This window comes from Montipora foliosa, chromosome 11 (genome assembly GCF_036669935.1).
Source record: "Montipora foliosa isolate CH-2021 chromosome 11, ASM3666993v2, whole genome shotgun sequence".
Classification (NCBI taxonomy): domain Eukaryota; kingdom Metazoa; phylum Cnidaria; class Anthozoa; order Scleractinia; family Acroporidae; genus Montipora; species Montipora foliosa.
In genome coordinates, this window is record NC_090879.1 from 12907285 (window position 1) to 12912284 (window position 5000).

Here is a 5000-nt window from a genome sequence, read left to right on the forward strand (position 1 = left end):
GCTCCTTGTCTAGGAGTAACAACTGATTTTTATTGAATATAACGCTTTCTTTTACATGTTCAAATAAAGTAGGGTCTATTTACAGTTTCCAGCAAGTTCACATATTTGGCAAAATACCACGATACAAACTACGCTAATTTCCTGAGCGGTTTTATGCTATCGAATAGATACCACATGATTTAACTATAAAAAGCCTGGTGGTTATATATATGGGTTATTGACCAAGCGTGAGGTCAAGATGGCTGGATATTGGCCAAGTTCTTTTTTTTTTGCGTGTTTATGGACCGAAACGAAGTCGAGGTCCATAAACACGCCAAAAAAGAACTTGGCCAATATGTTATTATTAAACTACTAAAACCGTTGCGGTTATATGTGTGGCTACGTTGGCTAGTTAAGTCGTGACATTGCAGCACGTATTCTAACAGACAATTTACACTCGGGTTCCCTTTCCCTTACTCTCCCAATTGAACTGAACCAACCGAGAATGGATTTATTCGTTTTGTTTGTGACAAACAAAACGAATAAAAGAGATTTCAACTAAAAAACACTGAAGGGCGAGTCGAGTGGTTCGATTTTGTATCGCGTTGAAATCGAAATATCATGCAGGTTTGAAGAACTAAAATCCAGATTTCCAATCGAACGCATCCTTGAGTATGTTGCACATAGGTGATGCGTCTCTCATAACGTAAAAGTTTGCTCTCATTCAGCAATCTTCCTGTTTTCCGGCTCTCGTGCCAGATTTCCCATACCTTCAAGCTCTCGTTCATTCAATTTCTCGATGAGACCTTTCCAAGGAACAAGAAATGCAAACAGAAATGTAGCGGCAAAAATTACGATCACTTGAAACACGTTAACTATAGTGTTGGACACAAGAAAGACACGCAATTGGGTAAATTGAACAACCGTAATCGCCACGAACAAACAAATGTAGGCAACCACCATGACAATTTGTAACTTGGTAACCAATTTAGTATCCTTTTTCATCAGTATTAAAGTCGCCAAGAGCTGCAACCCACCAATTGATATTTTAAAAACACCGTAGCTCGCACCGACTGCTTTGCTGAAATCGAAGACAATCTCGTAACACACGACTTCCACCGATCCATTCAGGATTGCGGCGCTTGAGCAATCGATAGGAACATTGGAAAACCTATCAGTATCCCAAAGTTTGAACTCGAAGCAATCCTTACTTTTCTCATCTGGGTCGCAGTCGTAGCTGACGTTGATCAATAAAAGGTAAAAGAACATTATCAATGTAAACGCAGCCAGTGTTAAGAACAACAAAGAAATGCTTGTCGTAAGCTTGGACAGAAGCGCACTTCCCTCTCCGAGATTGGTATCTCTTACTTGCCATGTAGTCTGTCTATTTTCGTCCGTTTTCTTCTCAATTATACTGGGAAAGGCGTATGCTGCGAGCCAGCGGGATGAATTTGGCAGCTTGCGAATCAATATATACCAAGCGAAAGTAAGGATTAAAACGATCATGATCATTGTAAGCGGTATTGCGATAACCAAGTTATAGTAGCCTTCATTCATGACGAGCTGGAGCGACTGAACCCAGTATAGTAACTCCTCTGCTGTGCTCAAGAAGTTCTCAATCTTTAAGGGCACCCAACGAGCATTTGAGTGACATTTCTAGGCTCCTTGTAATCTGTAAAGACTGTCTACAGAGATGTTTTTATCTCCTACAATAATTTGATCTGTTCGGAAATCTTAGCTGAAAATTGAATTAGGAAATGACATCTTCATTTCAGAAATTGCTACCTGAAAGTGCCTTCTGAGAACTTCCCAGCGAATCGTGTGCTCATCCGAAACTGCTTGATGACCTTTGGCACTTTTCCCTGCATGGTTGCGAAAGTTTTAGGTGATGTTTTAGTAAAGAAATCTGTAGCTGGTTGCCAAAATTGAACCGAAATTCTTAGAACAGTTTGACGCTCCCGAACACGTATTCCAGTCTTCCAGGGCGAAGGATGAGGTGGCGAGGCAGAGTAGTCAGCGATGTGACAGTTTGAGTACAGCGAAAGTGAAATTGAAAGTTTCAGAAGTCTCTTGAATTTGGGGTTTTGCAAAGTTATAGAGGTTGGAGTTTTAAAGAAGCAGAGAGAGAAGACTTGTTGAAGCCTTAAAAATAACTGTGTCAGTTTAATCAATCAAGTAATGAATATAGTAATTTTGGGGTTTCTCGAAAGTGAGAAAATCAACTTAAGGTGATTCCCTAGTATTGCACTGCGCATCCTGTTCTGCGCATAACACAGCGTAGGCCACGTTCGTATTAAGGCATGGCTAAGAGGCTTTATGCTCAAATTTCACGGCTCAGTTCTGTTTTCTTTGTCTCACAAGTCTCAACGGATATTTCTAAATCAAACAATGTTTGAATTTAACCATAAAGACTCGTAGCCATGTGTGAATATTAATATATCGAAGGTGGCCAAAAACATTTCAAAATGGCGACCTTTCGTGCCGGAAACCTCGCTAGGAAGAAGAATGGCCGTTTTCAGAGCACAGCAGTAAAGAGCAAAACAAGAAACCTTTTAGCCTCTCGCAAAACAAAAAGTCGAGTGATAGCTTTGATGATGCTAAAGAACATTTCAGTCCAACAGTGAAAGTGAAACCTTGCTATCGGGGAGACGTGTTGTCGAGGGGTCGTGCTTGGCTTGCTTTCTGTTTCCCCCTAAACGAGGTTGGTGACCTATCGTTTTTTTGGCCATTGTCTTACTCATTCTCTTTGTGCTGTAAAAAAAAATTAAAAAAATTTACGTCAGAAAAAAAAGTCACAGGAAAAAAAGGATTCGTAGCCATCACTCATGGACACAAAGTTGTCTCCACGAGATCACGCACCCGAGGAATATTTGTAGCCAGTTCCTTTTCAAGACGTGTGCCTGTGCCATAGAACAAACATTAAATTATTCCTTTTGAGCAATACAATTCACCTGGGCCCAGTTGCTCAAAAGCCGATTAACGCTAATCGCAGATTAAAAACTAACCAAGCAGTTCATTTCTCTACTCTCAAATGCTGTTCAACGCAGATTTTCGGCAGAACTTTACATGAGAAGACGTCAATCTTGAAAAACAAAAATAAGCAAAAAGAAACTTTCACCAAAAAAATGAAAACGTGAAACAAACGTTTACGAAAATCCTGGATTACGTTAATCGGCTTTCGAGGAACCGGGCCCTGTTTTGTTATTTTAAGAATTACGTCAAAGCTGTGCTTCCTGTTCTTGCAAAACGTAGCCTGAACCGATAGAACAAACTTGTCCTTGATAGATGAAGTCGCAATGATTAAATGAGTAACTTGAGCAAGTTATATCTCGCGAACGAGCTTGGTGACCTATTTATTTAATTGCACATTTCGAGTCACCATAATGTAGGGAACAATCGAGAAAACTTTAAAGGAAATCTTACGACAACCTCTATTACTAAGGAATCACCCTAAGTACATTTATAAGTACAGAAACCCCTGATTCAAATTGCGCAAGAGAGCAAGTACCCTGCGAGCAGAGTATCTTTTGATCTTCCTAGATATGTCGGGAAGAGGAAAGTGACTTTCCTCTTCCCGACATATCTAGGAAGACCGAAAGAGACCCTGCTCGCAGGATAGAGCGGATGAAATTCTTTGGCATGCTACAAGACCCTCCAGTGAGCTTAGACTGCTAATATCATCATGCATGGACGAGTTCCTGGAAACACTCGGAGGGCGACCACGGCGAAGTTGGATATCAGATATCTGTGATTAGTATCACCCAACTAGTGGACTAATGCAAATCCTGCATTTTAATTGGCTACGCTACATGAGGACTATTAGTAATAGTCCTCGAGTAGCGAAAAGCGCGACGCTTTCTTTCGTTTTATTCCCAAATAAACATTTCTTCAACTTGCCTTTGCTAACTTTATTAGTGCCTTTCCTGTCCGACTAGTTGGGTGATACTAAAACAATTATAACCCTTCGCCCACAAGGGCCACGGGTCAATAGCCCATTCGGCTTCGCCTCATGGGCTATTGACTCGTTGCGGGCTACGGGTCTAATAGTTAAATGGACACGGAGTACACCATCGCAAGCTATTAGGCCCGCTGAGAAGAGAAACTTGAGAATAATTCATCATCAGAGTGCCTCTCCGGATCCTGCGAGATTTTTGGCGTTAAGAAGACATTTATTAATTAGTTGAGGGAATCTGGGATGGACCTATAGAAAATTTTCTTTGGTAAGGTTTCACCACTGAGAACAATGGTGTAATTTCCGTAAGAGACTACTTTTTCTGTTAAAAAAAACGCTCTTTACAAGAGGATGTATTCGCAGGCTGGTTATTCTTACACATGCGGGCCAACTTATCTCGTCTGACTGACAAGAGCGCGTATTCAAGAAGACGTGGTTTAATGACTACGCCTAACAATTAACGAATGCAACTTACAAAGTCACGATTGAAGACCCTTTCTGTATCACCGTCCTTAGTCCCACTGGAACAAAGACTTACCAATGCTTAGACTCCAATGTGTCTCACTTATCACAGAGTCAATGTAAAAGATCTGGAGAATCAGTTCCAGGCGTTCAAGCCCCTTTTTGTTATTGATCTACATTGCGTATAATTTGTGCTGCTGTTTCCATCCCGGTCACTCTTCCGATTAATCTCATTTGATTACCAAAGCTTTCCGTGGAATTAAATTATTACGAGTTTTCAACTCTTTTTCCAGGAAACATGCTGGAGAGGCGAAATACGGAACAGTGTGAAAAAGGCAATCCATCGTGCGAAAATTGCATCGCGCAAAGGCACGCGAGTTACATGCAAAAACTTCTTTCCCGCCTTGTCTCGCAGGACCAAAATCAGATGCACTTGTCTTCGAGTGATTCGCGAGATATCGTGGGAAAGAGAGTGGCGACACGCGAGGAACGCGCAACCATTTACGATGCCCTGAATGAAGAGATTGCGGGGAACTATCAGTAAATTTCATAAATTTGTGCTCATGACCCGTTCGAGGATAAGTTTAAGTCTGTATCTTCGGAACAA

The 5000-nt window shown here is 41.2% G+C and overlaps 1 protein-coding gene across 1 annotated transcript in view; it reads right to left on the reverse strand.

Moving 5' to 3' along the window:
- Nucleotides 1–4353: 4353 nt before the first annotated feature.
- Nucleotides 4354–5000, reverse strand: part of LOC137975569 (centromere protein J-like) — a 29204-nt gene continuing 28557 nt past the window's right edge. Inside the window, exon 23 of the mRNA XM_068822683.1 lies at nucleotides 4354–5000. This exon is cut by the window's right edge and continues 363 nt beyond it. The gene's annotated coding sequence lies outside the window, so the exon portion shown is untranslated.